This window comes from Rhineura floridana, chromosome 9 (assembly GCF_030035675.1).
Source record: "Rhineura floridana isolate rRhiFlo1 chromosome 9, rRhiFlo1.hap2, whole genome shotgun sequence".
Classification (NCBI taxonomy): domain Eukaryota; kingdom Metazoa; phylum Chordata; class Lepidosauria; order Squamata; family Rhineuridae; genus Rhineura; species Rhineura floridana.
The window spans coordinates 33,286,818-33,302,185 of NC_084488.1; the positions used below are offsets into that span (position 1 = coordinate 33,286,818).

The 15,368-nt window shown below is 44.4% G+C and overlaps 2 pseudogenes; both read right to left on the minus strand.

The window, feature by feature from the left end:
• Nucleotides 1–9,215: 9,215 nt before the first annotated feature.
• On the minus strand, nt 9,216–13,510 carry LOC133363639 (cytochrome b-like; annotated as a pseudogene).
• Nucleotides 13,510–15,297, minus strand: LOC133363640 (NADH-ubiquinone oxidoreductase chain 5-like; annotated as a pseudogene).
• Nucleotides 15,298–15,368: the final 71 nt, after the last annotated feature.

The following is a 15,368-nucleotide window of genomic DNA, read 5'->3' on the forward strand; positions in this document are numbered from 1 at the left end:
GGCTGCCTCTTCTTAAGATCTGTAATGGCTAGCTCTGTCCCCTGGGATGGAACTGCAGTGTGAGGGAGAAGAGAAAGGGAGCAAGCAGACAGCATGGATTTGGGTGTGCCCTGAAAGGCCAGTGGGTAACTGGGATCCACTCATTTGTGTTTCTGTTACTGATGGATGGTCAAAGTATCTATGTCCTGCCCCTTTCGATTCCTTTTTCAGAGGTAACCCTGTATTTGGGATCAGGCAATGGTTACTTCCACCTACCAGATGGCTAGATGGGACCCTGAAGTCACCCCACGTATAGAAAGTTGTTTGACTGATGTCCCTTGACTCTCTTCTCCCCTTTGTGCACTCATCCCCTAGGCTTGTTTACATGATACACTGAACTAGGGATGGATGAGAAATTCGATTCAGTCCACATTTCAAGCTGAATCTATCAAATTTTCACTTTCCAAAATAATATGAAAACTGGAACACAGCCATTTCCCCAAATTCACACTTTTTCAAATTTTGCAATGCAGTTCGCCAATCCAACCATGTTTACAAAAAAGCATTTGTTAGGAGAAAGTGAGCATAAAAATGAATATATGAATGAAAATAACATGCAAAAATGCATTATATAATGAGAAATTCCTTGCAAAAATGTGTACATTAGTCAAAACTGTCTACAAAAATGTGTTTTATTAGGAGAAATTCACACTGAAATGCTGGAGAATTTTCATGAAGATTCTTTTTTAAAAAAGTTACAGATTATTGCAAAAATGTGGAGAACTGAATTTAAGATTGGAAAAATGAGAAACTGGGAGAACCAAAATTGACAAATCTTTCTTTTTCTACATCTGAACACAGGTACAAATTCTCTTTACACATCTACAAATCTTTGTGTGAAAGAGTATACACTTGATGGATTTGCAGAGCTCAACACTGAATGTTACATGTAACAATCCCTTGTAACAATTGGATTTTTAATTTGATCCCAATAGTTTACCCTTGACTACCTCCAATGGCTTTAAGACGGCTGAATGTGTCAATTTCAGATCCTCTCCATTTCTCATTTTTCCATCCTTCAGTTCAGTTCTCCACATTTCTATATCTGTTTGGGTTTCTTTAAAAAAATGTCAGCATGAAAATCCATGTCAATTTTAATACACATTTCCCCTAATATACACACTTTTGTATGCAATTTCCCCCTAATATAATGCCCCCCCATAATTTAACAATTTAGGCATTTCCCCCATATGCATTTTGACACATTATTTGGTTAGATAACTACATTGTAGAATTCAGAAAAGTGCAACTTTCAAAGGATAGCTGTGTTTTGGTTCGCATATTATTTTGGGAAGTGCAAAACTGAATTTCTCCCATCCTCAGTAGTCCTACACAAGAGCAAATGACTCTTTGTATATGGTATTTCCCACCTGATGTCTGAAGTGGTACAGTCCATCTCATCACCTTAGCATTTTACTGTGTCATTGTGCTAAATGCTCCACCAACTGCAGTGCATCGGAACCTATTTGGTGTTGGCACCCAGCTGCAGGGTAGTCTCCACAGAGAGGCTTGCCTGATGTCTGCCTTCATGTCACTTAGGCACTGGGCAAATATCTTTTTTGTTTTCCAGGACTTTTAATCATCAGTACATTGTAATAATTTGTATTTGTGGTTGTTTTTAATTTTCTGCCTTCATACTCTTTTATACTGTGTTTTAATCACGTTGCTTGAATGTTTTGTTGTAATTGGTTTTATTGTGGTTTTAACATTTTGCAAGATGGCCAGAGGACTTGTTGAAGGGCAGGGCAATCAAATAAATAGAGAAGAGTGGAACAACAACAATAAGGCTCCTGTTTGATTTATGGCTTCTTTGTAATATTCTACCCTTCTTTGTTAAACTTGGGTAGAAGGGATCCTGTTTTATTGGAGATTGTAGCACATGATTATCCAAGCCCCTATCTTCCCTAACTAGAAAGCACAAGAGGATGAAAAACAAGAAATCCTGCAAATGAAGAACTGGGGCTAATTATATAATAGAGGCTGCACTGCAGGAAAGTATACAGCCTCTGAAGCATTTTTTTAAACACACACACACACACACATGCGTTCATAAAACTATACAGGCAAAGTTGGACTTGATGACCTTAGAGGCTCCTTCCAATTCTACTATTCTATGGTAGTGGCTTAGTGGGGAGGTGTTGAGATTTGTGTTGCTTGCTGCCATTTACATCTCAGGGGAAATCTGACAGATGCCTGTGGCATTCATGCAGCTGCCTTCAGCACAGCAAGCATATAGCAATAGGCTGTGAGAGCCCCATAAAGCACAATCTCAGGGAAAGCTGTACAAACTGTGCAGAACAAAAGTGCATTTTTATTAGACAAAAAATGATCATTCAGAAAAGGCCCCAAGATGCTGTTATATCTGCAGCATCTTCTTTCAGCTCAATTTTAGATCACAAAAAGACCACAATGCGTGTCAGAGGTTTTGCACATTGGGATCCAAACAGTACTAACTCAACAAAAAGGGAATGACTCAAAACTGAACAAATAGAGACATCTAGTGGTCCTATTTGAGCATCACATAAATTGTTAACACTACTCTCATGAAAAGATGGAAATAATAGGTTTGAAAGGAAACATTTCCTGATTCCTAGAGTTCTCAACACATCTGATGCAGGGCTGCCACCATTATTATTATTATTAGTTAATTTTATCTCTGCATAGACAGAAGATTAACAACTGTAGCTTTCCCCCTGCTTTGGTAAAAGTAAGCTAAATTAGAGTTGCTTAATTGGTTCATTCAGGCTGATCATAGATGCATGATTCACATCAGTGATGAATGACAGCTCTGTCCAAGAACTTTTACTACTAGCATTAGAATTCTGTTTGCTTCCCTTGAAAGATTCCCCAAATTTGCCTTGAAATGTCTAATTTGGCAAAAATTGCGACAATTTTTGCAGGACTGAAAGGGGTCCAGAGGGAAAATTTAAGTCACCCTCCTTCTCTTTCCATTTCCCAATGAACCTGTTATTTACAATGGGAGATCACCTTCCATTGGCATATTCCATTCCAAGACAAACAATCTTGGAGGGGGGGATTTTTGTGGGGACCATGGCAGTGGGGTGGAGTTAAAATTCCATCTCCACTCCAAGTAATTCCAACTGCTGCCCGGTCCCTTCCATAACTGCTATTTACTTTTTTTTTAAAAAAAAGTTGCACTTTAAATGCATTCAGGCACTTAACATTATGTCTTGAAAAGAAGCATACCCCACAATTAGTTTTGCCACCCCCCCTCACTATTCCAAAAGGTACCAGGCCATGTGACAGGAATGAGGAAAGGATACATAGCAGGATGGAAGTAACCCTTCCAGGAATCTCTGGATACTTGGGGATTTGAACTTTTTTTTTAGAGCCTCCCAATAAGGACATAAGGTATCTTGTGCGCCAAGCTCTCATTAACATCCTTGTTAAGTTAAATAAGGATTTATTTACCTGAACGAGTACAAGTGCAAATCAAGCTGAAATTAAAGATGCAGCAGTAAATCCTACATTTGGGCTTGTGCTCATTTCACTCAGACAAATTGGTACTAAGGTCAAGGTGAGAGACAGAGACATTATTTCCCCTGCCTCTTGCGTTATGAATGTAATATCCAGGAGAGTTTCCAAAGATATCAGAAGCCTGGTCCTCAGAGCAGGACTTTTAGTGTGGTGGCCCTGTTCTGACTGTGGAACAGCATTCTTGCTGAGATATGACAGGTGCACTGTCATATGACTATGTACACTTTCTGGAAACAATTGAAGACATTTTTGTTCCAACAAACTATCCCAACTGGGTGAATAGGTTTCTGCCATATGCATCCGTTTTGTATGGTTTTTAAACCCGTCTTCAGACTGCTGGAAAAGGTTCAGAAGAGGGCAACCAGAATGATCAAGGGGATGGAGCGACTCCCTTACGAGGAAAGGTTGCAGCATTTGGGGCTTTTTAGTTTAGAGAAAAGGCGGGTCAGAGGAGACATGATAGAAGTGTATAAAATTATGCATGGCATTGAGAAAGTGGATAGAGAAAAGTTCTTCTCCCTCTCTCATAATACTAGAACTCGTGGACATTCAAAGAAGCTGAATGTTGGAAGATTCAGGACAGACAAAAGGAAGTACTTCTTTACTCAGCGCATAGTTAAACTATGGAATTTGCTCCCACAAGATGCAGTAATGGCCACCAGCTTGGATGGCTTTCAAAGAAGATTAGAAAAATTCATGGAGGACAGGGCTATCAATGGCTACTAGCCATGATGGCTGTGCTATGCCACCCTAGTCAGAGGCAGCATGTTTCTGAAAACCAGTTGCCGGAAGCCTCAGGAGGGGAGAGTGTTCTTGCACTTGGGTCCTGCTTGCGGGCTTCCCCCAGGCACCTGGTTGGCCACTGTGAGAACAGGATGCTGGACTAGATGGGCCACTGGCCTGATCCAGCAGGCTCTTCTTATGTTCTTAATATTTTAACTGTTTTGTAATTGTTTTCATAGTATTTTGTACATCACCTTGGCACCAGGGGTGTAGTCATCCAGGGTCTCAGGGGGTCTTAGACACTTAGTTTTTTTGGAATCCAGGTCCCAGTAGGGTTCCTATGTCTCCAGCCTCCAGCATGAAAGGGGAGTGTGTTAGCCACTGAGAAGGGTCTTCTAACTTGCTTCCTTGTTGTTTCCTGCTGATTTGAGCTAATCAGAGTGAAATGAGTTTCTGTTAGTTCCTACTTCAAAAAGCCAAGTTGTGGAGAGTGAGAATGCTGTAACTGCAGAAGAAGCATCCCATCTACATAATCAAGCAGTCTGGTAGCAGCAGCAGATAAACGTGTAGATGCTGAATTCAGTCATTCAAGCAAAATCTCTTGATAGTGAGAAAGGACATTCAATTGGTGACAGTGATGGAGAAGCAGGAAGCACATTCAAGCCTGGCGAGATTATTCTATAATCTTAGAAGAGGGCATGGCTGTGAAGGAGTGTCGCTGTGACTATCATGAAGGGACCTTGCATTTGCCACACTTCTGAATTTGCCACTACACTACTGCTTGGCACATATGTAGAAGGTGCTAGCTAAATAAATGAATCAGATCCAAATATTTCTGCATTCACTTCAGCTGTGTTAGGAATGTTAAAAAAAATACTACTTAAATCTGGTGATGCAGTTTGGAAAGGTTTTAATCTATTCTCATAATTCTGATAATGCAGATTTGGAAGGTTACTTTCCTTTCTCCAGTTTGTTTTTAAAGATGTTTTGTTTTTAAAATATTTTTAAAGACTTTTTAGTGTTTTATCACTACTTGTTTGCTGCCCTGGGCTCCTTTGGGGAGGAAGAATGGGATATACATTTAATAAATAATATAATCCACAAAGTTAAATTTAAAATGGAATAAACAATTCAGAACAAGGAACTATGAACTGTAGCTGTATTGCTGTCTGTTATTTGAGGGTTTAACTGTCAACACCACACCAAATGGAAGAGTTCATTTCCAAAGGAGGATAGCATTCTAAGTGGTTGTTTTCACGCAGCAGTCCTGGAATAACAACCCTGTTGCTTATGTTAATCTCTCAATTGTGTATGTTAATTAGAAAGTGAAGCAAAGAAGAAGAAGGAGCTCCTAGATAATTACAAGCTCTTTATCACCTTCTGTTTCATCTGAGAAGCAGATCAATAGTATCAACAAAAGGATGGCCATTACCTTGAGGATCCAGAGGCAGACAAAAATCAGAATTCGATGCGAGTACAAAGAGGGCAGAAAGTGCATTGAGATAATGATGGAGAATGTCTGACCAAAATAAGCTTGTTTTATTACACAGGCAGACAAATTCACAGAGGATAGGCCTATCAACAGCTATTAAGCTACGATCAAAGACCCATATGCTTCTGAATAATGTCAGGGAGAAATAACAAGGAAGGACTGTTGCCTTTACATCCTACATCACCTGCAAAGGATCCAAAGATTTGTGTTGTCTCGTGCAGCAGCTTGCTGTCAGGGGAACATAGAGACGCTAGCACAAGGAGAGTATTGAATGCAACTCTGTGCCATGTCCCCGTGGGAATGGTTGTGTAAAGCAGCACAATACATGTGCATCTGCAGTACAAATCACTGTGTGTGCATTTTTCCAAAACAGGTCTCACTGATGCCTCCAACATTCCATTTCTGGGCAAAGTAATGAGCGTGTGGTGGCTGCCCAGCTCCAGAGATTCTTGGATGAAATGGATTATCTTGACCTATTTCAGTCTGGTTTCAGGCCCGGCTACGGGACAGAGACGGCTTTGGTCGCCTTGGTGGATGACCTACGCAGAGAGCTGGACAGGGGAGTGTGTCCCTGTTGGTTCTACTGGACCTCTCAGCGGCTTTCAATACCATTGACAATGGTATCGTTCTGGGCCGCCTTGCCGGGATGGGACTTGGGGGCACTGTGTTGCGGTGGCTCGGCTCCTTCCTGGAGGGACGAACCCAGAAGGTGGTGCTGGGGGATTCCTGTTTGACTCCTTGGCCGTTGACATATGGGGTCCCTCAGGGCTCAGTTTTGTCCCCCATGTTATTTAACATCTACATGAAACCGCTGGGTGAGGTTGTCCGGGGGTTTGGGGTTCGGTGTCATCAGTATGCGGATGACACCCAACTCTATTTTTCCTTTCCACCTAAAGCCAAGGAAGCTGTCCTGGTCCTGAACCAGTGCCTGGCATCAGTGATGGACTGGATGAGGGTGAACAAATTGAAATTAAATCCAGACAAGACAGAGGTACTCCTGGTTAGTTGAAAGGCAAATCAGGGAATAGGGATTCAGCCTGTGCTGGATGGGGTTACACTCCCCCTGAAGACACAGGTTTGCAGTTTGGGTGTGCTCCTGGACTCAGCTTTGAACTTGGAGGCCCAGGTCTCTGCAGTGGCCAGGAGTGCTTTTGCCCAGTTAAGACTGGTGCGCCAGCTGCGCCCGTTCCTGGAGACGCCTGATTTGACTACAGTGATGCATGCCTTAGTTACATCCCGTTTAGATTACTGTAACACGCTCTACATGGGACTGCCTTTGAAGACTGTTTGGAAACTTAAACTGGTACAAAGAGCTGCAGCCAGAGTGCTAACTGGGGCTGGTTACAGGGACCATACAACCCCCTTGTTACGACAGCTCCACTGGCTGCCAGTTTGTTTCCGGTCACAATTCAAGTGCTGGTTTTGACCTATAAAGCTCTATACGGCCTAGGTCCAGGCTATTTGTCAGACTGTATCTCCCCATATGAGCCTGCCCGGGTGTTGAGATCCTCAGGAGAGGCCCTTCTCTCAGTCCCAACACCTTCGCAAGCGTGATTGGTGGGGACGTGAGATAGGGCCTTCTCGGTGGCTGCCCCCAGGTTCTGGAACTCTCTTCCTAGGGAAGCACGAATGGCCCCTTCCTTGCTATCCTTCTGTCAGCAGGCAAAGACTTTTTTATTCCGACAGGCTTTTGGACTAGAAGATGTTTAAGATAGGACCTCATAAGGACTGTTGTATAGTTCTATGGTCCTATTCTTAATGTTTTAAATTGTCTTAGTATTTTAAGTGTATGTTTCATGGTTTTAATGTTATGAATAGTTTAATTTTATTTTAATTGTATATTTTTGTATGTTTTTTTACCTATGTGTAGTTTTTATTTGTAAGCCGCCCTGAGTTCCAGTTTTGGAAAAAGGGCGGGGTAAAAATAAAGATTCATTCATTCATTCATTCATTCACAACACACTGAGTTCTTCTTATATTATTGTCTGTGAAAAATAGAATTTACCAAACGTTTTGTCTCTAGAGTATCATCTAATATCTAGCTGTCTCATATTGAACTTGTAAGAGAGAAGAAAAAGATTTCTTTTGTTGAGCTTTTAATTTCTGTTTGGTAGTAACCTGACCAAAATAACACTAGTTTTAACCATGTAAGTACTTTGAAAATAGATTCTGATGTATTATAAATTAATCTCACTGCAATCTTTCTACAGATTCTCTGCTTCCAATGTATTTTTCCTCATGATCTCATGGTTAAGTTAAGCAATCCAACTGGTTCTTTGAAAAACTGGAATGTCACAAATGAAAATGAAAATGTGGATTGCAATCTGGCACACACCTATTCATACATGTCCCTTTGAAGTCAATTAGATTATACATACATATAATGACAGGATTGCACCTGCAATTAAGATCATGTCAAATATGACCAGGTTTTAAGACATAGTTCCTCATTCAAATTCTCATATTGCAAACTGCTTTAACAAGCAGATATATCCTCTTTAAATTATAAATTAATGTATATAGGTTATGAATTATACATCAAAATAGATTAAATCAGTATTTGCCTACATTAATTTGTTTGCAGACCACTGTGTCTACACAATACGATGAATGCAGAATAATATCTAGCATGAATGTAAGAAATTCAGATTTCTTCAGATTCTAATGTATTCAATATACTGTGGAAGAATTGTAAAAACAAAACAAAAACCTGTGGGTGTTCAGGTTCTAAATATAATATTCAGCAAATATACATTCCATCCAGGTCAGAATGCCATAACAGTTACCTTACTTGATCTGCATTTTATCTTTTAAAATTACCATCTGCCTGCCTGTTTCGCCTGTCACTACGGGCTGGTTGCAGCTGTTTACCTGAGACCGTTGTCGCTGCTGTCGCCCGCTGTTGTTGTGTGGGTTGTTGCTGCCTTGTTGCCGTGGCGGTCGAGCTGCTCTCGGAGTACCATCATTGCGGCTGGGTCGTTGCTCCTCGTTGCGGCCTGTGTTGCTGTGCCGACGTCACTTGCCACCTGCCTGCCGCTTGTCTGCCGCTGCGGACTGTGTCACCGTTGTCGTTGGCTCGTCTTCTGCCGTTGCGCCGCTGCGTCGCTGGAATAGCAGCTGGGCCTGTTATTTCCACTGCTGCCGGGGCCTCTGTGAGGCAAGCATCAGCCTGCCGTCAGCGGTGGGAGCGCTGACGAGGCGGCTGAACTCGGCGCATTGCGGCGAGCCTGGGCTCTGTGATGGTGAGAGCATCGTAGAAAGAGACCAGGCTCATGACGTGGAGGACGCTGTGTGGAGCGGCACAAGAGGTGGAAAGAGACTTGGCTTGGGGCGTAGAGGACGCCGGGTGGAGTGACGCTGGAGGAACGAGACAGCCGGGGTGTGGAGAACAACGCGGATGCCAGAGTGAATGCCCAGGGGCCGTGTAGCAGCCCGTCGGTGGTGAGAGCACTGACAAGGCTGGTTAGGCTCTGGGCGCGGCCCAGGGCGGCCTGGCGTGGAGCGGTGGCGGTGAGAGAGCGCCGCACGGAGCGGCTGAGTGTGGGGTTCTGTCGAAGATATCCTGGCCTGGCGGTGGTGAGAGCACCACAGGAGGAGGCCAGGTTGTCATCGTGGCCCGGCTGGCGGCGACGGCGGTGGCAGGAGAACGCTGTAACGGACGACATTTCCTGTAGACAAGGCTTGCTATGGAGGGTTTTTTTTAATACTAGTTGTTATTGTTGTTATCTGGCTGTATTTAATTTGTTGCTTGTGTGTTGTCTGTTGTTGTATGAATGAGATTGAGTGGATGCGTGTGCGTATGTTGTGCTTTATGTTGTTTTAAGTGTTGTTGTGTTAGATTTATTTTAAGATGTGCCTGGGAGAACATACTTTGGGCCTAGCAAGGGGATTTTTGGGGGCCACAATTGACGTAGTGACGGGTAATGGGAGGTATGGTGCTGTGAGGAGAACGTGCCAGGCAAGGGGAACTCGCCCCAGACAAGTTGTGTCTGTGCCCTGTTCCGGTTCTCCTCTTACCCACAGGACTGTTGGTTGTACTATCAGCCAGCTCTCGGATCTCCAGGTGCTGCTTTTGAATGCTAGGTCGGTTGCTAATAAAACCCCCCTTATCCACGATTTGATTGTGGAGAAGGGTGCCAATCTTGCGTGTATTACCGAGACCTGGGTGGGTGAGCAGGGAGGAGTTGCTCTTTCCCAGCTTGCCCACCTGGGTATTCGGTGCAGCACTGTGGTAGATCTGAGGGCCGGGGAGGTGGGGCTGCTGTGGTCTATAGGAGTTCTTTCTCTCTCACCAAGCACCCTGTCCAGATGGCGACTGGTCTGGAGTGTCTTCATATTGTGCTGGGCCAAGGAGACAGACTGGGAATACTGTTGGTGTACTGCCCACCTTTCTGCCCAACGGCTTCCATAGCTGAGCTGACAGAGATAGTCTCGGAGGTATTGTTGAGATCCCCCAGACTTGTGGTACTGGGGGATTTCAACATTCATGTCGAGACTGTCTTGTTCGGGGCGGCTCAGGACTTCATGGCCTCCATGACAACCATGGGGCTGTCTCAAATTGTTACTGGCCCGACGCATGTATCAGGACACACTCTTGATTTGATCTTCACCACTGGTCATGGAGATGGTGATCTGAGGGTGGGGTATTTTTCATCTACTCCATTGTCATGGACAGATCACCGCTTGCTGAGTTTTAGACTCACGACAGCCCTTTCCCTCTGCAGAGGTGGGGGACCTATTAATTTGGTCCGCTCCCGGAGGCTCATGGATCCTGTAGTTTTCCAGAGGGCTCTGGGAGTTTTTCCGGCTGACAGTACTGGCGCGTCTGTCGAGGCCCTGGTCGACCTGTGGAATACGGAGATGACCCAGGCCATTGACATGATCACTCCCGCACGCCCCCTTCGGTGCAGAACTCATACAGCACCGTGGTATACCCCGGAGCTGAGAGTGATGAAGCAAGAGAGAAGGAGGCTAGAGTGCAGGTGGAGGTGAACTCCTGACGGATGTAATCATTCTTTGGTAAGTGCTTCCACTAAGTTGTACGTAAAAGCGGTTAGGGCAGTGAAAAAGTCTTATTTTGCTGCCACCATTAGATCATCTCTTTGCCGCCCAGCAGAGCTTTTTAAGGTGGTACGAGGGCTTTTACATTCTGGCCCTCATGATACTAAGGAAACATCGGAAGCCCGCTGCAACGAATTTGCGGAGCACTTCCAGGACAAGATTGCATGCATCCATCGGGACTTAGACTCTGACATTATGACAGATGAATCCGTTGAAGTGTCCAGAATGCGGCCTTGTCCTTTATTATTGGATGAATTTCAGTTGGTGCAGCTCGAGGAAGTGGACAAGGTGCTTGGAATGGTGCGGGTGACCACGTCTGCTCTGGACCCTTGCCCATCTTGGCTGGTGAAGGCTAGCAGGGCTGTAACCACCGGCTGGGCCAAAGAGGTGATAAATGCCTCCTTGAGAGAGGGAGTAGTCCCTGGTAGTCTCAAGGAGGCAGTAGTGAGACCTCTTTTAAAGAAACCTTCTTTGGACCCAGATGTTTTGAACAACTATAGACCGGTGGCGAATGTCCCTTTTTTGGGCAAGGTTTTGGAGCGGGTGGTCGCTGGCCAGCTCCAGGCGCTTTTGGATGAAACCGATTATCTGGATCTGTTTCAATCCGGTTTTAGGTCCTGTTTTGGCACTGAAACAGCCTTGGTCGCCCTGTATGATGACCTTTGTCGGGAGAGGGACAGGGGGAGTGTGACCCTGTTGATTCTCCTTGATCTCTCAGCGGCGTTTGATACCATCGACCATGGTATCCTTCTGGGGAGGCTCACGGAGTTGGGAGTTGGGGGCACTGCTTGGCAGTGGCTCCGCTCCTACTTAGCGGATCGTCGCCAGAAGGTAGTGCTTGGGGAACATTGCTCGACACCCTGGACTCTCCATTGTGGAGTCCCTCAGGGATCGGTTTTGTCCCCCATGCTTTTTAACATCTACATGCAGCCTCTGGGTGCGGTCATCAGGAGTTTTGGAGTGCGTTGCCATCAGTACGCTGATGACACGCAGCTCTACTTCTCCTTTTCACCTTCTTCAGGTGAGGCTGATGATGTGCTGAACCGTTGCCTGGCTGCGATAATGGACTGGATGAGAGCTAATAAACTGAGACTCAATCCAGACAAGATGGAGACACTGCTGGTGAGCCCTTTCCCTGCCCAGATGGTGGATGTTCATCCTGTTCTAGATGGGGTTACACTCCCCTTGAAGGAACAGGTTCGTAGTTTGGGTGTCCTTTTTGACCCTTCCTTGTCGCTTGAGGCTCAAGTGGCCTCGGTGGCATGGAATGCGTTTTACCATCTTCGCTTAGTAGCCCAACTACGCCCCTATCTGGACAGTGATGATCCCACCTCAGTTGTTCACGCTCTGGTAACTTCGAGATTGGATTACTGTAATGCGCTCTACGTAGGGCTGCCCTTGAAGACAGTTCGGAAACTTCAGCTAGTGCAAAATGCGGCAGCCAGGTTGTTGACAAGGACCAATCGGTCTGCGCATATAACACCTGTCCTGGCCTGCTTGCATTGGCTGCCTATTCGTTTCCGAGCCAGATTCAAGGTGTTGGTTTTGACCTATAAAGCCTTACATGGTGTGGGACCGCAATACCTTGTGGAACGCCTCTCCCGCTATGAACCTACCCGTTCACTTCGTTCAGTATCTAAGGCCTACAATGATGAATGGGTGTTCGACTGGTTGTCCACCAATTCATGTAAGGATGATAATGGTTGAGACCAAGGTTCAGAATAGTACTTGTGTTAATGGTCGGAAGGTGCTAGACCGTTGTTTGGCTGTGTGGAGTAGTGGTGGGAAAAAGAGAATTAAGATGGAGAATAGTAGTGCAAGTACTCCGCCTAATTTATTAGGGATAGATCGTAGGATAGCGTATGCAAATAGAAAATATCATTCTGGTTTAATGTGTGGCGGGGTTGTAAGTGGGTTAGCTGGGGTGAAGTTTTCTGGGTCCCCAAGAAGGTAAGGGAAGAATAGGGCTAGAAGTAGTAGAATTAGGATGATGGCAATGGCCCCAAGTAGGTCTTTGAGTGTGTAGTACGGGTGGAATGGGATTTTGTCTGTGTTTGAGCACAGCCCAATTGGATTGTTTGATCCAGTTTCATGTAGGAATAATAGGTGAACTGCTGCTGCTGCTGCAATGATGAATGGTAATAGGAAGTGGAAGGTAAAGAATCGGGTTAATGTTGGGTTATCGATGGCGAATCCGCCTCAGACCCATTGTACTAGGGATGGGCCGGTGTATGGGATGGCTGATAGTAGGTTTGTGATGACGGTTGCCCCTCAGAAGGATATTTGTCCTCATGGAAGCACGTAGCCGACAAATGCGGTGGCTATGGTTAATAGTAGGAGGATTACTCCTACGTTTCATGTCTCTTTATATAAATAAGAGCTATAGTATAATCCTCGACCTGCGTGAAGGAAGTTGCAGATGAAGAATATGGAGGCTCCGTTGGCGTGTATATTTCGAATGAGTCAGCCGTATTGGACGTCATGGCAGATGTGTATAGTTGATGAGAAGGCTGTGGAGATGTCTGCGGTGTAGTGTATGGCTAAGAATAAGCCTGTGGCAATTTGTAAGATTAGGCAGAGGCCAAGTAGGGAACCAAAGTTTCATCAAGCGGAGATATTTGATGGGGTGGGAAGGTCAATAAATGTGCTATTAATGATTTTTAGGATTGGGTGGTATTTACGTAGCGTGTGGGTCATTAGGTTGTATGCAGTAAGAGTAGCACTATAAAAAGGGCGAAGGCAAATATAGTTAGATAATTTTTGATGATTGCGGGTTGTATTTGTGTTATGTCTTTTGCTATTGTAGTGGTTGAGGTTATTAATAGTTTTGGGCCGGAGTGTGTAAGTAGGGCTTGGTCGTTTAGTTGTGTTGCCCGTGTTTGGCCGATTATTAGGGCCGCTTTTGGGGAAAAGCGGTATGTGATCAGGGTGAAAAAGGTGACTTGGGTGGATAGTTGGTATGAATGTGAGGTGTTTGGTTGAATATTACCAATAATAGTAACTAATATAGCTGATAGTTTTGTTATTGGGGCTATAGTAATTATAGTTGGTTCTAGTGGGGTTATGGTGTTTATGATTACCAGGCCGGAGAAAATGCTTCCGATTGCCAGGCGGATGATTGGAGATGTTGCGTCATTAGTTTCCGTAATATGCCAGGTTGTATGTGGTGTTGGGCTTCGTGGTGTTGTGGTGAGGGTTAAGAAGGTTAGTCGTATGGTATAGGCTGCGGTGAGGGCGGTTGCGAATATTGTTGCTATTGAGGCTGTGGCATTTAGGGTGGATGTATTTATAGTTTCAATGATTGTGTCTTTTGAGTAGAAGCCCGATATAAAGGGTGTGCCAATTACGGCTAAGTTTCCAATTATTATACATGAGGTTGTTAGGGGTAGTGTTTTTTTTAGGCCCCCCAGTTTTCGAATGTCTTGTTGGTTAATATTGTGAATGATTGTGCCTGCACATAGGAATAGTATTGCTTTGAAGAAGGCATGGGTTGAGATATGGAAGAAGGCTAGTTGTGGTTGCCCCAGGCCGACTGTGACCATTATTAGGCCTAGTTGACTAGAGGTGGAGAAGGCAATAATTTTTTTAATGTCTGTTTGAGTTAGAGCGCAGAATGCGGCGTGAAGGGTGGTAATTGCCCCCAATCAAAGGCATAGGGATAAGGCCGGCTTGTTGTTCTCTAGGAGTGGGTATAGACGAATTAACATGAAGATGCCAGCTACGACTATTGTGCTTGAGTGTAGTAGGGCAGAGATTGGGGTTGGGCCTTCTATAGCGGCTGGTAGTCATGGGTGTAGGCCAAATTGGGCGGATTTTCCTGTTGCAGCTAGAATAAGGCCGGTTAGTAGTAGTTGAGGTGGGGTTGGTGTTAGTATGAAGATTTCTTGGATGTTTCAAGTCGATGTGTTTGTGGCAAGTCAGGCTATAGTGATTATAAATCTGATGTCTCCTATTCGGTTATAGATAATTGCTTGTAGGGCGGAAGTGTTGGCTTCGTAGCGAGCTGATCATCAGCCAATTAGTATGAAGGATATTGCTCCGACTCCTTCTCAGCCGATGAAGAGTTGGAATAGGTTGTTGGCTGTAACTAGGGTGATTATTGCTGTTAGGAATAGTAATAGGTATTTTATGAATCGGTGTAGGTGTGGGTCTGTGGCTATGTATCAGTTTGAGAATTCAAGGATTGATCAGGTTACATAGAAGGCGATTGGGATAAAGATTAAAGAGTATGTGTCTATGATGAAGCTGAAATTAATGGTAAGATTTTGGGCCAGAAGTAGTTGGTAGTTAAGTGTTTGTGCTTCTAGTCCTGTGTTTAGGTGAATGGCAAGGGGGAGTAGACTTATTAAGCATGCCAAGCGGACTGTATTTTTGATATATATTGTTGTTCATCGGCTGGCTGCGGGTGGTGATATCAGTAGCAGTAGTGGTGTAATTAATACTAAGAGTATTACTAGTGAGGAGGATGCTATGAGTAAGGTCATAATACTTTTACTTGGACTTGCACCAAGAGTGTTAGCTCCTAAGGCTAATCGGTTGCTAGTTTCCTTTAAAA